At 38.0% G+C, this 27,884-nt stretch overlaps 1 long non-coding RNA gene across 1 annotated transcript; it reads left to right on the forward strand.

The window, feature by feature from the left end:
* Window positions 1–4,496: 4,496 nt before the first annotated feature.
* On the forward strand, window positions 4,497–27,117 carry LOC124417847. Its single transcript, XR_006938841.1, has 3 exons — window positions 4,497–4,696; window positions 17,280–17,401; window positions 24,973–27,117. It is a non-coding gene; the product is annotated as an uncharacterized LOC124417847 (long non-coding RNA).
* The last annotated feature ends 767 nt before the right edge of the window (window positions 27,118–27,884 follow it).

Raw genomic sequence — 27,884 nt, forward strand, 5'->3', positions numbered from 1 at the left:
GGATTTCCAAGAACAAGAGTTTACATTCACCTTGAAAAGAAAAATGTAACCTGATCTGTTACAATAGAAGAATCTGAAAAATTTTTCCATTCTCTGCTATCTGTAAATAATGGAAAATTTGTGGGAGCGAAACAGAATAACTATTCCAGATATACTGAATTTCATGTCACGTAGTTTGTCCATTGTTAACCTTCCAGGAAACATTAACCCAGAATATGGTATCCTGTTACACTCAGCATAGATATCTGCAAACAACAAGAGCAGTTATGGTGATTTTTAACTGTGCAAAATTGTTCTACTACGTAAAATGAAACTTCAAGAGTTAGAAAATTTAACCCAAATTTACAGTGTATAAAGCTGTTATTTGAACAGAGCAAAAAAACCTCACACAGATCGATCACTGTTAAAATGTTGTTGATCATGACATTCCTAAAGATATTGCTGCATAAATGTGATTTAGAGGCACATCTGAAAATAGAACAATAAAATCTGAACACATGAAGGTGATTTTTAGTTAGACATTAAGACACTTATATTTAGAATTTTATACTTAGATGCATAAAGGGCATGCCTAAGGCCCCAGCTATCATTATGGCTGATGAAAGTCTAATCAGCACAGTTAGTGCAGTCTAACAAGAAGTTCAGCTCAGGTTAAAGCTGATATTTATTATAGCTATGACCTTACTAGCAAATAAAACAGTTCCTCAGCTTAGATACTTGGAACTCTTAAATTTAGGTGTCTTAATCTCATACTTAATGTAGCTATACATAAAAAAAAAAGCTTTATGTGGTTGCTGCAAGTGCTTTCTTTCATCAACTCAGCGTGTCTGTTTCCTTGGCGTTCCACACAGAAGGAGCAGAGTTCTTAAAGATGTCCTTTGCTCAAGTGATTATATGTTTTATTTTAACTGGTGTCTCTTTGGGGATCATTTACAACAAATTAAATACGAACATTCCTTTCTCCTCAACTCTGTGGGAAATTTATGTAAAAAAATTCAACTTGAGAGCTTACAGAAGCTCTTTGTAAACAGATTTTATTCTGGTCACCCCTAGGTTTTCTCTTACATGCTCACAAGCACAGAAGTGTACAGGCTGTATGGTCTAGAATGGAACACCTGCATGTTATATGGATGCAAAGTGTATTTGTTATTGAGTCCTTGCTGTGCCTCTTGGCTTCGACTTTTTTGGTTATGACAAATGGATTTTTGGGCTGGTCTTCAGTACTTTTCAGAAACCAAAAATTATTTTAGGGCTACTTTATTTCAGAATTGTATTTCACTTACAATGAATTTTATGTAGGGTACTAACCATTTTTTTCCTCATTTGAGGTATCTTCATCATTACAATCTGCTTTCCTGTGAGGATAAAAGGAAATAGAGAAATGCAGACCATATAGTGTATCTTTGCTGTCATCCACTTGTGATCAGATGACAGAACCTCTGATCTTATCAAAACCACATTCTGCAGTGTTTGCCAGTTGGATTGCTGTCAGTTTTGTCCTTTGTTGTCAATACAGACCATTATTTTAGCTCCTGCTCTATTGTTTCTTGTGGTGCTTTTGGACACAAAATTTTCTGTATATACTTCAGCCATATCAATATTCATATTTCTGTTACAACTCTGTACTGTTGCATGAGGATAAAGAAGATTAAATTTTCTTTATATGTATATTTAAGCTATTTCAACACATTGAACTTAGTAACAGCTACTTTTTTTCTCCTGTAGTACTTGCTTATTTATTACCAACAGCTTAACTTCACAAGGCTAAAAGGGATTTGGGGATAGCATTTACAATTAATGGAAATCATATAGTAAATATGTGTGGGCATCTGTATATATAGACAGTTTACTGGCCAGTGAAAAACTTCTTAAAGTGATGTAGTAAAAGACGTACAAAAAGCACAAGTGCTTTTTCTTTTTATACTTTTTAACAAGTAGTCACAAGAAAATGAACATGTAAGACAAAATGCTCATTTTTTAACTGGTGAAGTATTAAAATGATTTATAAAACTTGTAGGTTTCACAACAGTGCGTTTATTTGCTTTTAGAGCTAGCTATGTAACGTAATGATAAGCAGCCATTTTATATCTGTACAGAACCAGATTATCCGGTAGAACAGAGTAGGCCCAATTCAACATGTACTTGCAAGGTCAAGTCATGGTCAGTGCCTCCATTAGAAAGATCATACGTTATGCCTGTATGTCCGTTTGTCTTGTATGTTTTATGTGACTTTTTTTGGCGTTGTCTTGTGTCTAACCTTCCCTCTACTTTCCTCAAGACTGCTGTATACTGTGCCTTTCTATCTGTGTTTTGCTTCAGAGTTTGGTTGCTACCCCTGGATGCAGCTGTACTGGAAGCTGACTGTCAGATGCAGCCACCACTTGTATCTGTTTTCTCACCTGGGCAGAAGTGAGAGCACAAACACTGCTCTAGAAGGACTCTGGCAGATTATGACATTTCTCAAGCACATGAATTCTGATGTGTGCCCAACCATTGAATCACTAGCTCAGTGGGACTCTTTACAATGAGTAGTACAGGCCAGACTGACTGGCTGCGTGGGGGCCTGCTAACTTCATCACCACCTGCGCTGGTCCAGTTCTCATTCCACTCAATTTCTGAGTTTGTAAAATAAATAAATAAATACACCAGAGTCATAAATCTGGACTCAGGGCATCAAATCTAAGAGTACCACATGACTCTTCTGAATAGGGCTGTAATACATCACAGCAGACGTGCTAAATACATCAACAGAAGTATATACTTTCACTGAAAAAGCCCTACGTCTAAGAGTCTTTGCTATTCCATGTGTGATATTGTCAAGAATCTCTTGTGTTTTGGCTGATCCAGTTGTGCCTCAGCAAAGAGCTCATTCTGAAAGAAACTGTTCTGGGTGGAGGCACTAGCATCTCAAGGCATCAACATGAAACTATGTCTTATTGTATTCACTAGCTAATCAGAACACATGGTTAAATTTATTAAAATTAATTTAATACTAATTTGTCAAAATGTAAATGCAGATCTGCCTTGGCAGTAATGGACATTAACCCTCAAAAAATTCTAACAAGACGTATTGCCAATAGGTTGTGATTGAGAACACCTTGGCTCTGATAACCTAGTAGGTAAAAGTAAGCATTAACTGCTCTGTTGCCTGTGAAATAAAAATGGTTGCAAGAACTTTGAATAAGGAAATACCACATAGTGAAGAAAATAAAGCATGACAAAAGAACAAGTAGAAAATCTTTCATGATATTTAACAGATAAAACACCTTATTTGTGTGTCTCTGAAAGTGTAGAAGACCTTTAATTATTTCAACAAAAAGTTGAAATAACAGACTGCCAAAACAGTCAGTTTCAGATGAAAGAGAAAGATTCCAGACAGGAACATGTTAAAAAGTGTGCTTATACCCTTAGACAGAGAACAAGCAAAGGGATATAAACAAATTATTTCCCATTTCTTAGCAGCATCAGCCTCCCAAAAATCTGCAGAAAAGAACTGATCTCCACTTTCTGGCACTTCTGAAAAAAATCAAACTGCTCTTTCGTTCTAAGACACCGGCTAAAAAAAACAAAAACAAAAACAACAACAACAACAACAAAAAAAAACAACAAAACCCCAAATTAAGCAAATTTGATGAAAATGTTTGGAGACAAGTTGTTTTTACCATATTTGGGTAAGTTAACATTTGTCTCAATAAAAGGAAGAGATAGACAGCCAGAGTGAAAAAACAAGAGTGAAAAAACCTCTTATAGTGTTCCAGCTAAGACAATGGTCTAGTATTAACTGTGGAGGTTGGCAACCCTGCATGCAGTGGGGGGGGGAGGGGGGGGGGGGGGGCTGGAGCTTGATGATCCTTGAGGTTCCTTACAACCCAAGCCATTCTATGATTCTATGATTACAGTCCTTTTCAATTTGGGTGCAGTACTGTCAGGGAGCATATGAGGCTATCTATACCTGAGTAATCTACAACAGTATAAACACTATAGATTATCTACTTTAATTTCAAAGATTGAATTAAAACATTATTTAACATCTCTCTTTCAGAAGTAAGTATAGATTTGGCACTGTTGGCAAATGTGTAACTATCTGGTGCCTGACTTACAATGACGATTTGAGGTAATCTGATTAAAGCAAACAGGAGTAAACCAGTGTATTCATGTCTTAGACAATCTGCACTTTTGCAGCTATCAGTAGATTGTCTATTTCCAATATTTTAGCACCCAAAACATACTAAACTACTAGAAGAAAAACTTGTTTTTTCTGTTCTTATTGAATCTTATGGTTATGAATTTGTCACTGCTGCAACCACGCAAGCTTGATCTACCGCTTTCCTTGGCAGGCATCTAAAGTCAATTGCTTCTCTATGTCTGGTTTATAATCTCTACTATCTGAACCATTAGTGATTGGTAGTGTAGAGAATGATATGCTTCACAGTCTACATGTCCAATAATCTGCCTGTCTTCCAAGCAGCACTGTTTAATAGCACTGGTGAAAAACAGGGAGAGTGCAAAGATAACAGAGCCAGACTCTTTTCAGAGGTACCCAGAGACAGGACAAGGGTCAATGAACATAATCTTGAATGCAGGAGATTCTGTCTGAGCACCAGGAAGCAGTTTACTGTACCGTGATGGAGCACTGGAACAGATTGCCCAGAGAGGCAATGGAGTCTTCTTCCTCAGAGACCTTCGAAAGGCACAGGTACATGGTCTTGGGCAATCTGCTTTGGATATATTTGCTTGAGCAGAGGGTAGGACCAAATGGCCTTCAGGGGTCTCTTCCAACGTCAACCATTCTGTGTTTCTGTGTCATTCTATGATTCTGTTTATCTGTCTCCCCAACCCATCTCTGATAATGTCTACTGGTGGATATTTTGGGAAAGATGATAAAGCAACACAAACATAGAATGATTTTTCCCCTAGTTATACTCTTATAACATTCAGTAATCTGAGACTCAGTGACTTTCAGAACAGAGGTCTTACATAAATTCTTACATAAATTTTGTCTAATTGCTTTTTGAGCCCATTTATACTCTTGGCATCCACAACATCCTATGTCAATGAGTACTAAAATTTAATTACGTGTCACAAGAAAAATACTTCCTTTTATTTGTTTTAAACCTGTTCCCTGGTAATTTCATTTTGTTCTGCATCGTATTTGTGTTGTGGGAAACAGTGAATAGTTCTTCTCTCCTCTCCTTTCTTTGTCTTTCAGGTATTCTGCATGCTTCTCTGAATTCCCCTGTATTTGTCTCTTTTCCATACTGAGTAGTTTTAGTATATTTAATCTCCCAACAAGTGAAAACATTCAAAATCCCAATGAATTTTTTTTTTGCACTGTAGTGATCTTTTGGGTTGAATCAGTGTGCCTTATTTTCATTTGATTATTTACTGTTTTCATAATCCTGTTTTTCAGTTTTCTGCTTTGATCTCTTCTGAGCAGTGAAAAGAACATTTTACAGAGAACTTTCCATAACCTCTACTTTCACTATTGCATTTCTAATGCTTTCTTGAATTCTGATCTTATATTTAACAAACTGTGGTTTGTTTTCATTCACGACCTATATGAATTTGCATTCACATAAGATGAATTCTGTTTACAATTCTATCGTGCAGATATTCTGTTATTATAAAACAGTTGTGTGACTTTTTCTTGTCAGTTCTTGTAATAAATTTAGAGCATTTGGAGATTTTTTTTCTTCACTATTGACCTCTTAACCAAAGAGGCTATGCTGTATATGAAGTGTCACACATATATATGTGTGCTATATGTGTATTTTTATATATAAAAAATTATAATGTCACATACCTTAACACAGATACCTGAGAGACTCTGCTGGTAACTTCCTTTCTTGTGAAAAATCTACTATTTATTCCTAACCCTTATTGATTGTTCTTTAATCAGTTATTAAACCATAAGTGTACTTTCATTCTTCCTGCCTTAATAGTGAATTTTTTTAAAAGAGCCTTTGTCAGAGAATATTTTCAAAAGTTTCTTGAATATCTAAATTTGGCTCACTGACAAGAAAGTTTCAAATACAGATTCCTTATTGCCGAAGAGATTAATGGTAGGATAGAATTAATTTACAGTTTTCTATTACGGATTAGGATTCAGACATGCTTGTGGTGTCAAAATGTCCAGAATTGTCACCTATCAGTGTCTTATCCACCACAGAGAAAAGCACAGGGAAGTACTAGAAAGCTTCTTATTTATTCTTTTTATCACTTTCTTGTGTTTCAACAGAGAAGAGTGAGCCACACAGTACTCCAAAATCCATGCTGATGATTGATATGTGAGGATAAATGTTAGAAACTGGTTTTTAAAATTAGGATTTCAGGTAGCCAGTGTGCTGAGATCCAGAGTAGGTAGTAATCCAGATATAGAATGTTACTGTAGTCAGAGATACAAGTCAATTTGTATTCACTGTGGATCTCTGCTAATATGTTTTGATTGTGTAGACAGAAATGCTTATGATTGAATAATTTTGTGGAAGGATGTCCTACAGAAGGGCTCACTGAACATGTGGGAAGCAAGGCTGGAATAGTATTCCTGTATGGGAAAAAAAAAAAATGGAACCTCTTCCCATATTTTTTTGGAAACTTGGAATGTATTTCATACATCTCATAGTCTTGGATCTTCAAGATTCTGTGTTTCTGCAAAAGAAACATATCTTCTTCTGTGGCTCTCTTCTGGCCTTTTTTTTTTGTTTTGTTTTTTTTTTTTTTCTTCTTGATCATATATACTAGGCATATTAATATACTTTGACAATGATGATCCATTTGGTATAGTGGAATAAAAAAGAAGCAAAGATGTCACAAAATGTAAATGTATGTAGTCTAAATTGAAGGAAATGGAAGCCAAGTCTATCTCAGCTTCAATGTGTGAAACTTGACAACTCAAAGAATATCTAAATTTAATCCAAGAGGCAGATACATTTCCTGGCAAGCTTTCTAGTATTTATCTTTGTGATTTTCCTGTCTTGTAGTCATTCTTAATTGGGAACAAGACAGAATTTAATCTCCGAGCAATATAGAAAATTCACCATGACCCACCTTTCAAGTTATAATGGAAACTGAATATTCTGTGTCTGGGAAAAGATATCTGAATAAACCCCATAGTGTCTGTCAAATATCAGCTTGTAGAATACATTATGCTTGAGTGAAAAATACCAAACTCAGAGAAGTTCTAGATGGGGAATGAGAGTTAGAGATTGTTTCATAAGGGATGAAAATTAAAAATATCTGTAACTGTCATGTAGTGTAGTCCATCAAAATATATATAAATAAAAAATGAGTATTCCAGGAGGCTGAAAATTTATATGACCTGTAGAAAAAATTCCATCAGAATGGAAATACATAATAAATCTGCACTATTTCTTAAACTACCATTCTAACATAAAAGAAACATGAACAAGTCTAGGTATTTTATCCTTCATTAACTCTACTGAACATCTGGAGCCTCATTACAGTTGTGTTTTGCCTCTCAGACCTCGGTTATGCAGCTAAACTTGGATGAATTTGTTATACGCTTCTGATGCAGGAACTTGTTATACAAGTTCCTATTCATTATAGGAATAGAATAGAACTGTTGTCTTAACACTGAATTTTGAGATAGAATAATAAAAGTTCATTTGGTACATTCATTAGCTTTTTTTTTTCACAGGTAAAGTCTGCCACAGTCACATTCTTGTTAAAGAATTTATCTGACAAAAGAAGTCTTTTACTGTTAATCAAGGAATCGTCATTTATCAAAACATATTTGATGTCCAGATATCTCATAAAAAATAGCAATACATCATCTGTAAGGTAAAGTCCTTTCTTTCACTATGTACCCACTATTTTTCTAGTTACTGTGTTTGGCAACCAGAAAACTACCATTAGGATTTCCTCCTTACTATTCAGCCAAGATTTGGGACAGTTTCCCTTTTTGCCCATTCCTAATTTCCTAAACATTCCTGGCCACAACATGCACAGAATCTTCTTTTTCATATCAGTATAAATGAGAGACTGTAGAGCTTACAGTCACTAGATTTTATTTCAGCTGCCTAGATGGAACCCAAACTTACTCATAAAGAGCATTGTGAGAGGGGGAAGCTATATATTATGCTTTAATTTAATCAGAATTCACAGTAAAAGTAATTAAACTTTCAGGATTCACAGCTTTTTGATTTATCAATCATTAGTCCTTCCTGTGTGTCTGAAGAACAATGCAGCCTAAAACTAAACAATCCTTCTTATTAAACACTCCATGTATGTATGAATCTTCCAGAAACAAGAGTAAAGAAATTACAAGAGAAAAAAATTTTAGAGGATAAAGAAGCATTAGGAAAGGATGTGATTTGTTCAAAGCTACATGGTATATCAAAGGCAGATTGCTGAGCTCTTGTGTAAAATCTTAATTTTAGAATACCATTTCATCCTTCTATTTGAAGCAATTATTTTGTCCTGCAGCTACTCCTCTTATCATTATTTGCATTGGGATTGTAAAGTAGGGTTATTTCTTTGCAAAAACCTAGGCCAAGGGATAGTAACTGAGTTTCATTTCTTGGCATTCAGTGCCATTTCTGACACAACTAGCTGATATAAAAGAACTCAGCCATAGAATGTTCTTCCCTTGTGACAATCCATTCTCATTTAAGAAAGGCTTAACTCCCCACCCATTTACCACAGAGCCATGTTTGCACTGGCAATTAGCATAGCCTATCAGGTTGCCTTGCACAGCCTTTGTAGAGGCAGGAGACAGGTATGCACACTGTTTTCATTAGAAAAATGGGAGGTTGGAGGGGGGAAATAAAAGAAAAAAAGCCAAAAATGAACAATTTTGGAGACCTGAAAGTATTTTTTCCCACAGCAATGCATACCGAATTCCAGAAGTTTACACAGAAGAAAGCTTTTTAACCCAATTACATGTTCAAACAGCTTAGCAGTTCTCTATCTGCAGTGACTTGAATCTAAAACTGAATAACTTCTGCCTTTGTTTCTGTTACAGCTATTTTTGGAGGTCACAAGCTAACTTTTGGGCTTCCTAGTCCCCTTAATGCCATTTGAGATCCATGATCATGCTGGCCTGGCTCTGGAGCTGCTCCTTATATTTACTCATGGTATTTTTGTCCAGTCCCAAGGTTTAAACTGTCTTTGATCCTCCTCCTGCCAAAATTAATTACTGTAGAGCCTGAGGTTTTTAAGGCCTGGTATCTTAAGCTCTGCTTTTGGCATATCTTCCATCTGTATGGAATAGTGCAGTAGGCTTCCTTACTGCTTGCAGACAGTAGGGATAAATAAGACCATCTACCATGCAGATTATGTGTTTGAGTAAGGATTCCTCTTAATCATAGAATCACAGAATTATAGAATGGCTTGGGTTGGAAGGGATCTCAAAGACCATCTAGATTCAACCTCCCTGCTGTGAGCAGGATTGCCACATGCTAGATCAACCACTACATCAGACTGCCTAGGGCCCATCCAACTTGGCCTTGAACACCTCCAGGGATGGGACATGCACAGCCTCCCTGGGCAGCCTGTTCCAGCACCTCACCACTCTCTGAGTGAAAATTTTCCTCCTGAAATCTAATCTAAATCTACTCTCCTTTCGTTTAAAACCATTTTCCCTTGTTCTATGACCTGTGTAAAAAGTTGATTTCCCTCATGCTTATAAACTCCCTTTAAATATTGGAAGGCTGCAATGAGGTCTCCCCATAACCTTTTCTCCCCCAGACTGAACAAGCCCAGCTCTGTCAATCTTTCTTCATAAGAGAGGTGCACTAACCCTCATCTGGAAATCCATCCAAAATTTCCACATCTTTCCTGTGTTGGGGACCCCATGACCACATGCAGTACCCCAGATGGGGCCTCACGAAGGCAGGGCAGAAAGGGACATTCAACTCCCCCACCCTGGTGGCCACCAGTTACACAACTAGGAACAGGACCCCAGAGTAGAGATGCCAGCAAAAATAGCCATTATTATTTCTCATTTCAGAGCATTTATTTATTAATATTATTAATATTCAAGTTTTTATGGTGTTGGTGTTCTTCAGACATTGAAAACCTGTGCAAGCCACAGAAAAACACAATTTCTATCTATTCTTTTGCAGCCTGCTCTAAGTCAAGTGTAGGCCATGGTATGAGCAACAAGTCATTCCTATCATGCCCTTTGTGGACATAAAGCACTTGTAGAAGGAAGGCAGACTATTTCATTGGGATATAAAATCAAAGCACAAGAGAGAATTTTACCCTGTACTGTTGTAATTAGGGCACACACTGGGAGGACAGGGAGCTGGATTTTGAAAAGTTTCTGAGCTAGCTGTTGATATTAGAGCATCATAGCTGTAATATTTAAAATAGCTCTGCATAGTTACCAGTGTTTAGAACTCTGCTCCCTTGTATACCCAAGAGAGTATTTTTGCCTACTTTGTCATGTTGCCTATTGCAGTTCTTTTTTGTAGAAGGACAGTTCCAGAAAAAATAATAAAGAATGTCAATTTTATCCAATTAATCTTCTGTCTGTTTTTCAAGGTAAGGTAAAAAGTAATCTATGCTTATGCGCTTAAATTTCCTCAGCAGAAGAGTGCTGAGGTTGCATATCTACCTTGTGAAAGGAGATATGATATCAATCTGATGTTCATGCATAAAAATTAAAGGACAACTTTGTGTCCTCAACCTTTGTCAGTGTAAATAAGCATAGGACTCTGCCAATTTTTTCCTCCCTTATAGATGAGTCTGAGTCTTTAATCTATGAGGTTAGGAGAATTTAACTCTAGACTTGAGAAAGGCACCAAGTTGCCAAAATAGACTCCCAACCCCTCCCCTTTTTTTGAGATTCCTCTAGGCTGACTTCAGAGACATTTTGTATAGCACTTATATTTTTGGGGGGAATTGCAATACTGATATTTCTATGTTTTTCCATAGGCTATTTGCAAAAGCAGGCTATCTACCAGAAGTTTCTGTGTTGACCAGTTAATTAAGATAGACATCACAAGGTTTATATTTAATAAAGTATTTCCACATGTTAAAGCTATTTATAACTAATACATATTTTGCCACCAAAATGTACAGATATGTAAATTTAACAGAGTATCTCAGCCAGAGAGTACACTGTTGTTAACAGCTCATCTCAGAAGAGCAGATTATCTGCTGTACATCTCACATTTCTTGGCAACTTGTCTTCAGAAATCACAGACCTGTATATATTTTCCATTATTAAAAGGCAGTGCTTTAGTCAGTAAGCAGAAGCGACTTTGGGTGATGATATGTCAGATCCTAGGGCAATTAAGGAAAACATTTTACAATGAGTTGAACTAGGTGAGATGAAAAGCCAAAGGGGATTTCAGATTCTTCGTTGCTATTTCCAACTTGAAGAATTAAAACAAAATGATGCAGATATATTTTGCTGGCTTCTGTTAATTTTCACTCTAACTTCTCTTGACTTTCCTTTCCCATTATCTTCTACTACTTGTTGTATTTATTGTGACAACTTGAAAGCACAGTGTGGACAGAAATTAACTTGTATTGAGCTAGAAACTAGCTTTCTATTTTATGATTATACAGCACCTGCAGCACAGAACTTAACTGAAACATCCATAAAGTATAAATAATAATGGTTATTATTACAAAAATAGATAAGTAATAACGTCCCAAGATGGAACATATCTGTGTTTCATCTCTGTTGCTAGCAATGGTAAGTAAAAAGGGAAAATTTTGCTCAAATTGCAAAAGGAAAAAACACCTCTGCAGAGAGTAACCTCCTGCTGGTTAAAAACAAGAAAAAAAGAAAGAAGAAGGAGCTGACAAACAAACAAACAAACAAAAAAAGTTTTTTTTCACTCACAATATGCTTAAGAACAACTTCTAATGACTCTTTAATTATTTATCTAACATAATACTTTCATATTGAAATATCGGAAAAATAAAACAAGATTCCAGCTGAAGGAAAACAGTCATTTTTGGAATTAAAATTAACTATGAGTAGAATTTACTGCAGAGTAAACAATGAACAAAGATGAGGTTGTTGCAATAGTAGAAATGTTTATGAACAACTCAATATCCAGGTCTGGATCAAGGGGAAAGCTGCTCTCAACTGATTTCTTTGACCTCCAGAACAGTGATGTATCCTTAGCTTTCTGTTTTGCATTTTGATAATCTGTTTCCACATCAGTAATTCTGGCTGCTTTGTTCTGCTATGTACCCTGTTTGCGTGGGATTTTTGGAGTTCAGTGTCTGTTTCTGTTTGAATGTGGGTATGCATACAGGTGATCTGAAAAATGATAACGCTAACTTTGCCCCACCATTTAATTCCTGGAAGAAAAGCTTCTAGTTCCATGTCCTGCAGCAGCCCATGAATATGACCACGAGAACTCCTATTTGAAAAAATTGTTTACAGAAGGTATACGATAATTTAGCATAAGCTGCTACAGATGTCAAGGAGGATGGCATCTGTTTCCCTGGGGTAGATAGCACTTCTGATGATGTGTTTGTATTATTTGTAGTGATTTTAAAAGCTCCAAGAGAAAAACAAAGCGAGAAAGAATTTTTGAAAGTTAGCTAAACCAGTGTGAATCTAGAGAAGTATCAAGTAGAAGGGTCAGTCTTTGAATAAATAACTGTTTTTATTTGGCATCTCACATAGAAAGGAAAAATTGTATTGGAGGTGTCAGATGGCACTCTTATACGATGCTATACACTTTCAAATGCATTACTTCTAAAGACAGTCATCTACACAAATTAAAGCAAAGAAACAAGCTATAAATCTGTAAATCATAAATCAATGTCAAATGTTTGTAAAAATGCAGATTTTCTTTGAGATTTTTTTTCCTGTACTCTGAGGATTGTTCTGAGTTATAGAATATTTTCCAGTTGACAGAGAAAAATATTTGATCAATTTGTTACCACATCATCCTGTTTCTAAATATCGTGGATGAGTGGTTACTTTGCATCTGTAGTAGGCCAGTCTCTAGGAATTTTCCATTGTATTATGTGAGGAAAAGCTGCTTTTGATTGCTGAAGGAAAGGTAGAGGTTTCCAAATATTTAGACAAGTGTCTTCAGCAAGATGTACGCTGGACACAGTCTGGTCATCAGTACTTCAGTGGCTGAAACTTGTTCTCTGAGGGACTCACAGCAGGCAAGTGCATCTCTTTGGGCCTTCCCAGTGCTGAGATCCCTTGGAAGGAATACCTGCTTTTACTCAGCAGCCTGGAAGGTAGAGCTCTTGCCCAGGAAATACAGAACTTTGTCTTTCACGCTTGATCTGGGAAATGCTGAAGCATCTTTCACGTCACAGAGCGTGGGGAGCTCAGGGCTGATGGATAATCTACAGTGAGAATGAAGCTGGAAAACTGAAGGAAAGACCACAAAATTCATGGAACCACGAAGAGAAAAACTCATGGGGAATGGGAAAATGTCTGTTGCCAATATTGTTTATATTTTATGATCTGATATCTTTTAAATGCATAGTGTGCAGGCAGAACTCAGACCAGGAACTAGAATGAGGACAACTCTGAAGAAGGCTGTAGACACACATTGCCTTTTTTTTACCCCCTTAGGTTAGTGCACTCTTTAAGGCACTGGAGTTGGAGTATAGACAAGGGCCTGAGAGTCTTGTTCCAGCTGAGCAGCTGTAACAGTGGGTGCAGATGAGGTTATCTCAGCAGTGTGAGAGATCACTTCTAATCCAGCAACTGTCAGCCCCCAAATCCAGACTGTAAGTAGGTGGGGTGGATTTTGGCTACTTTGACTCCAGTTCACTTGAATCTTTCCATAACTGCCTTATTTCACAAACTATGTGTAATATTGGTGGACGTCATTAAAGCCCTTGGGGAAAATGCTGTGAAAACAAATGCAGTTTGTTACAGATATGGTCCTATTAAATTGAAAAACATGATGGGGTAATATAAATTATTAAGAAAAATTAAGGCTAACAAACAATCACAGGTATTGTCCTAGGGGAGAAATCTGTTTTCACCTCAGCCACAAGCTCAGTAACAGCAGTGAGATATGGTCCATTTAATGGAGGTTGAAATGTAAAAGCACTTGTACTAGATTGTGTTGTTATGAAAGGTATACTTTAGATGTGCACTTTGTGAATTTCAGTGCATCCAGAAATAAACAGTGCAGTGTTCTACAAGAGCCGTGTAAAAAAAAAAAAAAACAACTTTTCTGCTGCTTTGAAAGGTTCTGCAGCCCTTCATATGGAAACTGGGTTTATTACCTCAGAAAATTCTTCTAAAGCTAGTCACAGTTCTTAGGATTTTGCAAAAATGCGTTGTGTTTGAATTCATCAGCAAGATTGGAACCGCTCATTCTTAACATTCACAACCAGCTCCAATACTCCAGCAGACTGATTAATTATAAAGTGGAAATGGAGAACATAACTTTCTATCCTTCTGAACATAACTGTTCTGTTCTTCTTGCTGTTTAGATATGAAAATATTACTAACAGCCACAGGTAGATCAGAACCAAGAATCTACCTTCAAATATTTCCCGGATGATAATGGCACAAAGAAGTCAAAGCCAGACTTAAATAATTTTTTAGAGTCCTATGGGCAGCTCCAGATCCTAAGATCCAAAAACCCTTACATTTTAAATCTAGATCTGTATCTTTTACAGTACAGACTTAGGCTTGTTTAGCAAGCTTTAGTTTAAGGCAATCAAACCAATTTTTACTCCTTCTTCTTTTTCTTCTTCTTTTCTTTTTTTCCTTCTTTTTTTTTTTTTTTTTTGTCTGACAGAAATGAGATTTATGCAGTTGTAAGTGCTCAGCTCACTTATGCACATGTGATGATTTCATGAATTGACTATAATTACTGGAATGTCCTGTCTGATTTCTACTACATCCGGCAAAATAGTAGAGGCCTCAAAAATAACTAAACTCTAAGTTTTATGCTAACAAATGAACGGTTAAAAGGGAGGAATTAAAAGGGAGGAATTCTGTTCATTAAAGTCTGCAGTACAAATTTATACTCTTTTAGAACAGACAGAAGAAAGAAACCTGGAAACCAGGAAGAAAAACTTCATTCAGACAGAACAGTTTGTGAAAAGCAGTGTTTCAAGTGCTCAAATCTGGCCAAAGTCAATCAAGGACTGGACAAAAAATTATAGGAAACCAAGTTTTATTAGCTTCAGTGTTCAGGGAGAGATTTGTTTTACTTAGTAAATAATTCATTCCCTCATTCTTACAGCCTGCAGTCCCTCTGCTTTTGGCTGGGTCTGGGAGAAATGCAGTAACACTGTGAGAAAGGCCAAGGCATTTCTGAGCCAGTTTAGAGCAGAAAGTCTGAGCAGTCATGTGAAAATAAATTTGTTATGAGATTTGTGCCCAGCTTCAAAATAAAACAGGTTTTTATAATAAGCACCCATTATGGTGCTTCTTGTTCCAGCCTTTCTCTTTGTTTCTAGATGACTGTTACCTCAGTAAAAGATATATTAATTCTAACTATCTAGTCCAGGATGTTTATTCTTCCCTTAATACATAGTTTCCAATAGAAACTCATTGCTATGGCCTATTTTGTTTCTTCTCTCTGTTCTTCACTTCTTGGATTAGGAAAAAAACTTTACCTTGATAGTCATATCCAAAACTCTAATAACTGTGTGACTGTGTGTGAGTGCCTGTTAGGAGTCTGTCTAGATTTGCATAGGCTTCATCATGAAAAATCTATGAAATTATGAGGCTCTTTCCAACATCGCTGCATCTCAGCCACAAAACTGATGGAAGTGTATTTTATGACTGTGTCAGTATTGCGAATGTACTACTGAGTTGGACAAACTTTTTTCTCCCTTCTCTCTTTTTCTGTGATGCGAGGTAAATCAAATGTAATGTCTCTAGCATGGAAATGGTAGCTTCAGTAGCTACCAGTTAAGCTTAAGAATGTTTGCAGTTGTATTTCCTAACAGGCTTCATAGGATGAAAGGCTCATTGTTTGAAGCCCAATTCATTTTTTGGATAAGACTGATCAAAATAGTTTCTACAGATTTTCATAAGCTTCCTGCTCATACCATGTATTATTTGGCTTAGTGATCACAGCTGAAAAGCATGATTTTAATAAAGACGTTGATTAAGTAGATTAAAATACGTTGCTACCTCATTCCAATGGTAAACAAAATAAATGAGTTAATTAAAGCAAGGTAGGTTATAACATAGCATATGTGTTAATTTGCTTATTGCTTTGCATTCATTTTTAAAGTAGCTGATGAATCACAGATGATAAGAAATACAACTTTTTCATTACCAGCTGAGCTCCTTGGTATATTTTCACAATCAGTTCTCATGAAGTAAGGGGAGCTGTTGCTGTAAACTAAAATTACGGTTTGCATTGCCCAAATTCCCCCAAATCAATAATTTGCTTACAGACTCCTGTAAGGAATGGCTGAGAGGATTGCTTTGAATACACTCCTTGTGCAAGGACTAATCCATGCTCCTGTAAATGCCTATACTAACTGCAGATCATTTTCACTGACTCGATCATTTAGCATTAGGTGAGAGAAGTGGCAGGAAAGAGACAGCTAGAACCACTCTCTGAGACAATGTTTGCATCAAGGCACGTAACTGCAGGCAAAGTTAAATGGATCACCAGGGTAGGAGCTGGGAGGAATTTAGCTTAGGAGTGCAGAGGTCAGGGGATACTGGATTTGGGAGCTTTTCTGGATCTGTTAATGTCACGTGGAGGTATTCCACATCACTGCACTCCTGCAGTCACTGGAGGGAAGGTGCTGGTGACCCCAGATGCTCTTTGTCCCTGATGTTGAGGCTGGATTCAGGTCTCTGGGATGTTGCTCTCTGAGCTGTCTTTTCTTCTCAGAAATCTCCAGCACGTGTAAGATGATATGCATGAGAGCATTAGTCGCACAATTACTGGCACTTTTGGATATTAATCAACAAACAATCTTACATACCAAGTGAACACCAACACCATCTTCCTGAAAGAAGGTTGTAGCAACGTGGAGGTTGGCCTGTCTTCCCAAGGAACAGAGATAGGACAAGAAGTAATGGCCTTAAGTTGCTCCAGGGGAGGTTCAGGTTGGATATTAGGAAAATTTATTTTCAGAAAGAGTGACGAGGCATTGGAACAGGCTTCCCAGGGAAGTGGTGGAGTCACCATCCCTGGAGGTGTTCAAGAAGTACCTAGATGCGCCACTGAGTGACGTGGCTAATGGGCATGGTAGTGACAGTTCGACTAAATGTTCTTAGAAGTATTTTCCAACCTTAATGATACTATGATTCTATGTTTCTATGATTCCTGGGGAGGGAATAGCCAGTCTCACCAAACAAAGGAATTCTACTGTTTCTCCTGTAGCTTCTCCAGCGTATTTCCCTAATGGAGAGTTTAGAAAAACCTGACCCCTAGTCATACCGTGCCACTAATGCTGCAGCTCCAAGCTTGTGGAACCTGAGGTGGAGCAAGCAAGTGCCAGTAAGGTAAGATCTATTTAAACTTATCTTGTCAGTGCAACAACATTTATGCAGAAGCGATGTTATATTTTGATACATTCATTAAGGGGGAAAAAAAAAGTGTTTTTCCAGATGAATGACTAATCACAGAATTCCGTGCTTCGTTTCAGATACAGGTAACCATAGTTACTTTTGTTGCCTAGCGACACTTCTTCATACAGCTGAGAATGGTCCTGCTCTTGCCACTTTCTGTACAGCCAAATTTGGCTGTCACAGCACTGAGGCCCCAGAGCAGCTCCCTTCAATGCACAACAAGGGGTATGTGCTTATCCTGCAGCCCAGGAGATTAGAATTAGTGTTGGTGCTGCTATAGGAATATAAAAAGAACTGCCCAACACAAGGAATGGCATTGAATTCTCATCTCTCCTATAGCAACATAAATCCTGCTGCAGCTTTAAGGCAAGATCTGACTCAGAGTGTTGCCGGATGTAAATCCTCAGAAGTGCTATAACACCACTGACATGCAAATATACGTGTTCTTTTTTAAGTCATACCTCCTCCATGAGCTTGCATAAAAGGTCATTTGGGGCAGAAATTAAGAATATTGATTAGTTTCTCAGCCCAGACACAGAGCAGCTATTGAAAAAAACTTGGATCTGGATCCTTTTCTAGGTGAAAAGCAGCATCACTTCATACAAAGGCAAGTAATACTGACTTATGTCATTTTAAAAACAGAAAACCTGTTTATATAATAGATAAGGTTTAAAAAATAGGCTTATAAAAAGTCTATGAGTCAGATTCTCCAATTTATGTCAACTTAATCTGAGTTAATTGCAAATTAACAGCAATAAATTTTATTGGACTTGGTCATGAAGGGCTTCCTGAATGTTGCTGGTTTATGCACACTGTGACTCACCAGCACCCAGACTTGGCTTGCAGAGCTCTGTGGTTGATGTCATGGCCTTGGGCTCTGCCTTTCAGAGCGTTTTCTCAGAACAATGACTTGCAACTGCTTTTCACCTGAGCACTCATCTGCTATTTGTGGTCTAGCTGGATTGTTTGCTCCAGGATGACAAATTGCTTATGTAAGTTAGACACTTGTGGTACAATCTTGTCTGTTTGTAAACAGGTTTGCTCTTGACTCCCTGCTCGGCCTTCACCCCAGTACTCAGCACACCGTTGCCTTGCAGTAGGAACAGGCAAAAGAATGTAGTTCCTATGCTCACAGTCCTGAATCTGACCTTCTAAGCAGTGCTCTGCTAAACTGCAATTGCTTTCTGGAGCATCAATCTGTTTTTTGCCTCTCATAGATACAGAAGTGCAGTCCAGTTAATGTACCTTTGCAGTAAATACTTGAAAGCTCCATTTTCTCCTTCAGTTAATTCTTGCTCATGACTTCCATCAGATTAGTCCTACAGGTGATATCTGATGCTAAATCTTCTAGAGTAATGAAACTCAGTCATCTGTACGGCTAGATCATTAACCTGGCCCCTGGTTCATGCTGGACCAGCTCTGGCTCCTCCAAGCATTGGGCACTCCTTGGGAGTTGGTGTGGAATACAGGCAATCCCCTGCAGGCATTTTGGAAGCTGCTGTGCTTTGGAGAGAAAGAGCGATCAGTAGTACAGACATGGGCCATTCTGGTCTAGCCAATTTCAGTGTTGGAAGGTTCAGAGAAGCTCTGCTTGTGTTTACTTTTCTGTAAAGTAGTGCAGTGTTTTGCCTATTTTATCACAGCATGTTGCATACTTGCCACCTCCTGAGAAGGTTCAGCCTGATCCCTTTTTCTGATATATATATACAAGGGCAGGACTCATTCTCCAGTATTTCAGAGAATCAGTAACCTACAAATTCTGTACTGGCAGTCAGGGTGAAGGTGTCCTTTGACCAAAGTCTGTCATGGTGTACAAGGAGGCTTCAGTGCTTTCTCATTTCCGTGGGGATACCAGGCAGGAAAGGACCACCTAGATCCACTGAGCTGTGTTCATCTATGTGTATTTGTTAATTCTTGTGTTGTAATTAGGTTGTTAGCAGTAGGGGGGTTGGTAAGCACGTAGCAAATAGGATTATGATTCAAGACTGAAAATAAGCTCCACAGTTCAGTAAGGAGATATCAATGACCTTAGTTGAGCAAGGTGTCCACACAGTGTGGTATGGTTGTCTTTGTTCTGTGAGAAAAGAAGGGACTCCTTGCTCACCCAGCATGATTGTCCAGAGTTCTTGTAAGAAGTGCATTTCTCATTTATTTCTATATCTGTGTCAAAACCTATTGAAGATTTTTGTTGGTTTTTTTTCCCCTCCTCTTTATTTTCCATCATATTTCTGTGTCTTGACTACTGTAAATGTCTCCTTATTTCTATCTATTTATCCTGTATTCTTCGCTTACCATTAGAGTTTTGTTTTCCTTCTAAATGCTGTTCCTTGTAAAAGGAAGTCTTCCTGGTTGTATGTCATTTGTTTTTCTTTAATTTAGGATAACAGTTCCCCTTGCCCCATTTGCAGCCCACATACTGATGCAACTTCCCCTTGTTTTGTTCCCACATAAGTATTGCCACAGTACTTTAATAAAATGATGTAGGTCTCTGTTTACAAAAGAGTGCTTCTGTGGTATCTTACGGCTTTCACAGGAAGCTTAACAGCTTGCAGAACAGTAAGTGGCAAATGTTTAGTGCAACATTATGCCAACTTGAGGACAAACTGTTCCTCTCAGGAATGTTTTCAGTCTTAAATGAGAGGAAAATCCCCCTAGCAGAAAACGAATTCTTGGAGGGGGTGGGGAGTGACTGCCACTTACTTGCCTTGCCAGCAGCTCCAGTTTTCAAGAGCCTTCCAAGACTTTTTAAGATCAAGTGTAGCATACACTCAGCAGCAAGGAGTGAGGAAGCTATGACTGGCTTTTCCAGAGCAGCGAGGATTCCACTCTCATGGACAAGGCAGTAAATCTTTCTGCCTGCCACATCCCACAAATGTTAGCCTGTGCAGACAGATGCTGGGAGGGCAACATTGAGGCAATGAGGCCATAGTGAAATTGTTAATGTAAGAAAAAATAGGAAAGTAGTTGGAAGTAATAGAAAGAAAGAAGGGATGATATCAAAGGGACCTGTACAAGCTTGAGATGTGGGCCTTCATGAACCTAAAGATGTTTAACAAGGCCAAGTGCTCTACTCTGCTCTTTTGAGGCCCCATCTGGAGTATTGCACCCAGGCCTGGGATTTCCAGCATGAGAAAGATGTGGAGTTGTTAGAGAAGATCCAGATGAGGGCCGCTAAGATGATCAGAAGTCTGGAGCACGTCTCCTACAAAGTCAGGCTGAGGGAGCTGGGATTGTTATGTCTAGAGAAGAGAAGACTCCAGGAAGACCTCACTGTGGCCTTCCAGTATTTAAAGGGAGATTATAAACAGGAGGGAGACTGACTTTTTACATTATTTGATAGTGATAGGACATGGGTGAATGGCTTTAAACTAAAAGAGAAGAGATTTAGATTAGATGTTAGGAAGAAATTTTTTACCCAGAGGGTGATGAGGCACTGGCATAGGCTACCCAGAGAAGCTGTCAGTTCCCCATCCCTGTAGGAGTTCAAGGCCAGGTTGGATGGGGTCTTGGGCAGCCTGATCTAATGGGTGGAAACCCTGCCCATGGTAGGGAGGTTGGAACTAGATGGAACTAGAAGGTTCCTTCCTACTCAAGACATTCTATGTCACTATGAAAGCACCTTGAGACAGATAAATTTCTTAGAAGAACTTAAATACTGATGAGACGGACTGAAATATGTGGCACTTCAGCCATGGAAGTGAGTCACACATCAAGAAGATAAGTGCCATTCCTTATCTTTGGACATCAAACACAGGTTAAAATATTCTACTTGCTTTCAGTGACAGCTGGGTCCTGGATTACAGGAGAATGGGGTGCCAGTTATCTGTTGGTGGATCTAGTACATCCAGATGGGCGTCTGAACTATTCAGCATGCAAGAAGGCATGAGAGAAGATGCATTGAGTGCCTTCTATTTTATTTCTAATCTTTGGGGCAATGCAGTATTTTGATATTTTGGATCTTTTGGATCCAGCTAAAAAATAGCCAGGAAGTACCACTTGGCAACCTAACTTTTTTCATTAAAAATGTGCAGATTTTCTGCTGAATACATTAGTCATTTTATCTTCTGACAAGCAAGACTGTCAGGCAGGTAAACTACAGAGGCCCAGTACGTGAAGGAATAATACACTTATAGTAAAAGTATTTTATATTTCCAACCACAGAGAAACATTCCAGGGAAGGAAGAAATTACCAGAAGATTGTCCCCAGTAACACTGGAACTAAACTGTGGATGTGGAATATTGTAAGATTTTGAGGATTTATTTGAAACAGACAAACAAAAATCCTCTACGTCATGTGGAAGTCCTTCAAATGGAAATCCTGCCTTGGTAAAGACAAATGAAAGAGCATGAACGATGAAATACTTGCAATATAAAGAAATATAAAGAAAATATTATGATATATAGTCTGTTTTTCTTGTGGATTTTCAGCACCAATAACGACTTGAATATTTTTTCCAGGTGATGAAATAGTAATTAATATGTTTATACTGAAGAAGCATCACTGAAAGTACTTATGATATATATTGTACATTCCTTCACAGCAGTTAGTCTTTGTTCATAAAAAGAAAAGACTGAACTTGAAAGTTAAAGACTGTGTTCAAGATCTTTGTTATGAGAAATTGATTAAAGTGGTGGTAGCTTTGATTGTAATATTTTGCCTTTCTAAATAAACATTAAGTGTCTGCAGCTTCATTAGGTACAGAAATGCCAAAGTCAGAGGTATTTTCATGTTGTTATTTTGCTTACTAAAAACTAACAATATGTTTTATCCTAAAAAAAAATTGTTTTCTAACAAGAGTTCTGTCTTTGTGGAGGTCTTGCAATGGCTGCACCAACATGTGTGCAAAAAACAAAAACAAAAACAAAAAAACTAGTGTCCTAGTAAATGCCACAAAAAATTTGTCTCCCTCTTATTTTCTGCAATATCCATATTCATGCATCCTAGAGTCACTTATACATGATGTTGAGACTCTAAAGCAGGATTGCAGGAAGCAGCAGTAGTATGAAATCAGAAAATGTCAGTAAGTTTTTAAGCTATGCTGTTTTTTCCTTATTTCTATTTGAAACAGCTGTGTGAAAGTTTTAGTCCTGGTACTCATTTATCTCCCATGTAAAATTATCATGAGCATGTGGGAGAAAATATTATTATGACAGCTTACTTTAATGTCATATACACCTCTATACCTCTTCCATGTTCAGGGGCAGAAAAGAGCACATTCTTTGGAAAAAGAGTGGTAAGACTTCACCGATGCTGCAGCATTGTGATAGATAGCATACTGTTAGTAGTAACAGATGTTTTGGTGCTCTTCAAGGAAGAAAAGCACTAAATGAATGTTAAAAGGTGGTGGTATAATTAATAAGCCCAAAAGAATAAAAATCTCATTTTCATACAAATGTTAATGTTCATAACAGTAAAAAGGAGGACTATCTTAAAAAAGAAAAATCCGTTGTATCAAGGCTCTTCCACATAGAAAAAGGTGTTCTCTGAAAGAATCATATTCAATAAACAGCAGAAAGTTTGTTTCAGATAAGCAAAAAACAGCTAGTAGTTGTCATTTCTTAAAGAGATTATTTGTAGCTGCCTCTTCTGCATGATTGTTTTCTTTTCCTATACTTTTAATCCTAACAAGAAGTTAGGATAGGCAAACTGCATCAAGTCAGTCCTGATAAAACTCCTGTTTTCACTGGGGTAAAGGCATTTTGTTAGTGTGAAAGACTTTTGGAAAGGAGGAGTCAGATAGGCATCCACAGTACTACCTTTTGAATTTTGATATCAGAGCTACTATTATTAGCTCCAGGCACAGGACTTCAGTGCAAGCCATGACAAAGTCTCAGGGTTTCTGTTTTCCTAAAGGTTCACAAAATAATTTAATATAAAAGCCCATATGCCAAAAGTTTGTATCATACTAAAACTTCATAAATCTCAAATATTTCCCATGTTCCATAGTAGCATGGAATCTCCTTGACTGATTTCATAGGTTCACAGGTTAATGACCTCTAGGAAAGTTTCATTCTTCATCGAATTCCTAGGATATTTTACATTCACACTTGAGCCTTAGTTATCAAACTGAAAAGAGAAGCCAAAACGAAGATCATCTGCCTGAAGGCAGCCTAGCCTGAACTTCAGGCAAACCTGGAAAAACAGGCTGATGATGCGGACAGGCCAGAACTGAAGTGGCCGTGAGTCATCTGGTTGAATAAAGAGCAAATCTGACATTCAGATCATGTTAGCTATCAATAGATTAAACCAGAATGAATAATCTCCTTTGGAACAATGCAAAAAGCTTTCAAGTCTGGTCAGTGATGGTTGGAAAAAGATGTTGTTAAGCAAGCATTAAGCAGAAAAAGCAAATATCAAAGCTTCTTAAATTACCTGGGAGAAAACACAATGTTTTGTTTTTAGTCCTTGGAGCCATTGACTGGCCAGGATAAAAACACTGTGTTCTTTGAGGGGTCCATCAATAACCCAGAACTTCATTAGAACTACAAACAAAGGAGCTGGAATAGGCTAAGTAAACAAAATCCAAAACAGTTTCTTCCTTTAAAATTCAAATGCCAGCTAAAGTACATTGAGGTAAGAATTTTGTTTAATTTGTTCTCTGCAGTCCTGCCATTGCCTAGTAACATTTTCAAACAGTGTCAGCTGCCACTTGGAAGCAGAGTAAGTAGGAGGATTGACTTGCCTGATAGAAAATACTGGCTTTTTGGTGAAAAAATGAATGCTAGAAGTCTGAACCCGACCTCACCAATTTTCAACACCAAAACTTTATGTTTCAAACAATATTGTTCTTCTTTAATTTGGAAAACTACTTTGGTGCCTTGTGGGAATTGCAGACCAATTGCTCTTATCCTGATGTCTTTCAAGATATTCAGAATGTAATATCTCCCATGAAATACGAATATATTTCAGTGTTTAGTAGAAGCATTTTTCTTCTAGAAACAAACGAGTCAAACAATGAAACTTTCCACAAGGCAGTGTGTGTGGGTTTGAACTTGTGATACATGAAAAGCAGAAACCACCTATGGTAGCCTCTTGTGAAACTGTGGTAACAAACATCCAAAATTCACCTCACTTTGATGTTATCATTCAATTTAAACTTCAGTACAAAAACAAAAACAAACAAACAAACAAACAAACAAAACAACAAGCCAATGCAGAAGTATAAAATAGGATGTGGGGTCAAACATTTGAAAGCTAACCACTGCAGCAGCTACATTTTCCTCTGAAATCTTAATTTAGCTACCAGAGGAATCCATCTTTTTATTCAATGTAAGAAGCAATAAGAGGGGGAGTAGTATGGTGTAATTATATAACTAAAATTGTATTGAAATGCAATTGCTTAAGAGAATAGAATTAAGGTTGCCAGGAGGTGATTTATCTGCTTTTCTTTCTAACTTCCATGCCTAACCCAAGTTCCTCAGTCTGCATTCAGCTGTGTGACTATGCTAAGGTAGTGTTGTGTCAATGTATTCAGGCACTCACTCATGTTCTTTCACCCGAGCAGGTTAAAGTAACTGAAGTGGCCAAAAGTGGCTAAAGTGACTCCTCAGCACCTGGACTGAAGCTACTTGGAATCTCTTTTGCCAGCAGCACAAGCAGAGCCTGCTTGAGAGTAGCAGCACCTAAAAAAGTAAAGGACAGTAAAGAACTTGCAACCTAATATTCCTTTTGCATATTAATTTTGAAGTAAATTCCTTGGCCGTCTGTCTGAAAAGACGACTGAAACAACTTCTGTCACGTGGCACTGTAAGAATTGCCACGATCAGATCTGAGCCTTCAATTAGTTGTCACATCACTGATGTCAAAACTTGACAGAGCTGACTTTCACACAGTATGAGTCTCATATTCTATGTGGGAATATGAGCCTGTACACATGTGCTTAGATGCCTTCATGAAGAAGACAGACTAACAAACACTGGTTGGTCTGTGGAGCTAATTTGTGCTCTACATGAGACTTCTTGATAGAGGATGTGTAGCTGTGGCTTCCATAAGCATGGGTGAAGGGATCATTTTAGCTTATGTTTTACGTTCCTATTCCTCACTCAGAGCAGAAGGCCCCTGAGCAAACAGTGGTTATGCAAGAAGAAAGAGGTTGGTCAGGGGCTGTTTTCTGGGTGAAGTATGACTTGCTTCTCATTCTTAGGTATTAAAAGTTCCTCAAATGAATAGGATGTTGCTCAGTTCTCTTTCACCAAAATTCAGTGACAAATTTTACCTTGGAGTATTTGTGCTTATTTTTTTCAGTGGGCCATCAAAAGTTTCTGAGAAATAAAATTGAGAGAAGGTGGTCCTTAAAGCAACAGAAAAGCAGGCACAGTTCCCCTATGATCTTCATGTTCCTGCTGCCTCCATCCCCAAATATCAAAGATCTGGTGGAAAAAAAGTTGTGATAAGCATTTCTCAGAGAAGAAGATGCAGAAATGTTTTGTAAGAGTAGTGGATCTGCAACAAGCCCTGCGCAACTGTAACTAATTTTTGAAACAATTCCAGGAAGATTACTGCAATAGCTAAATAAAAAGAAAAGGAGACCTTGAAAACTAACAGTTTTTCTAATAAATTATTTTAAAGATGTCCTGGTGCAATTGTGCTAAGGACTCTTCAGCTGTCTGTATGGATGCCGAGTCATTCTGATGTCAAATGCCTGAAGCCTGCAGGAAATTGCAGGTTTGTTGTTGCTGAGTCACAGTGGTATGTACATCACATTAACATCAGCTGGCACACAGGAAGGACAGATACACACCTCTCACTCCCCATAGAAGATGCCCATGAGAATAACACTAGGGACATCCTCAGAGCATGTTTGTTCCTTGGTTGTTTCCTGCACCTCTAATTAAAGCACTGTGTTAGGCTGAGGATAAATGAATATTCCATAGGATGGGTCAATAATGACTTTTCAAGGTATTCTGATATTTGTATTAAAAGAACATTTTACTGCTGCAGTAAAGAAAAGTATATAAGCAAGTCAGAACTCTGTTACCCATGGTACTAGCAGCACTTATTATGCACCACTGACAACAGCCTCCATTCCCATTATACAATACTGTTTTTAGTTTTTCCACCTTCTTTTCAAAAGCTGAGTTTAAGCCAAAACTTTTCATACTCTACCCGTGCCCCTGGCTGAATTCCTTAATATTTCAGCCAAATAACTCAGCCCCTTCAGTGAATGAGCCTAGAAACAAAGTGCCATTTTGCTCCTGTTAATACTTGGAGGTCTTTGAAATGCCCCAGCATCACCCTACTTTGAAGAAGAGATTTTAAGTTAGCAGAGGGATAGTGCTCTTGTCAAGAATAAACCTTCCACCAGGCCTGTGAAAAACATCTCCAGTGTTTTCAAAATCTTGCTGAATGGGTCAACTGCAATTCACGCAGATTCAGGAGAGTTGGGAGAAAGCTGATATCTCAGACTTCTTACCCTTCCCTTCACTGACCAGATGTACAACTGCTTTTCCCATGGGGTTGCTTCAGTCAATAACTTTAGGGGAACATAAAAAAAAAAAAAAAAAACCAGTTTCAGAATCATAGAATCACAGGACTGCTGAGGTTGACAGGGACCTCAGAATCCATCTGGCCCAACTCCTGCTCAAGCAGATACACCTAGAGTGGGGTGCCCAAGGCTGCCCTGACACATAATGTCATTGGCGCTCATTTTACCCTTTTCTTTTCTAGAGCCAATAAGAAGACCACTCTCCACAGCTCTACTGCATATCCACTTGAATTTGCTGTGTGGTGAGAAGTTTTTTAGGCTCTGACATTTCTCTGCAAACAGGAGCAGGGACTTTTAATGAGATCAGAGCTGTCTAGCTTTGGGAGCAGCTGTCCCTCTTGAGTGGAAGTTTCTTCTCTCTCTCTCACATTTCAGGATGAGAATGGTCACAGCAAACACTCATCACACTAATGAGGTGCTTTAGCACCTGTTCCGCTCTTTGTGTTTATCCTGTTTCTAGGCAGATGTAGCCTGGCAGCAGCACAGCGACTGTCTCATTATGGCAAGGTCAGGTTCCTTTCTGCTATTTTTGCAATGACTTTTACCTTGAACTCGTACAGCTAGTGCTCTGTCCTTACACTCAACTGGATCAGGCTGCCATATGAAAAAAAAAAAAAAAAAAGTATTCTAAATTACACTTCTAAATAGCAGTGAAGAAGTGGAGATTTGATACTTCTTGTTCATTTAAGCAGATTGGGAATCTTTTTTTTTTCTGTATCCTCTCTGACTCCCATTTGGAAGGACGGTCAGGTACTTGCTGAAGAGGCAAGCAGGTGTCTAGAGTGGGTGATAAGCCATTATTGAAAGCAGCTTCAGGTTAAAGGGAGCAGTTTGTGAGCAGGAGTTTGAATGTCAGACTGGATATAGGAAGGAAGAGTCTGTTTATGATACTACAGTGAATTAGCTTTGAGGAGGCAGAAGCAAGGCAGGTG

The sequence above is a fragment of the Gallus gallus genome, chromosome 3, assembly GCF_016699485.2.
Source record: "Gallus gallus isolate bGalGal1 chromosome 3, bGalGal1.mat.broiler.GRCg7b, whole genome shotgun sequence".
NCBI lineage: Eukaryota > Metazoa > Chordata > Aves > Galliformes > Phasianidae > Gallus > Gallus gallus.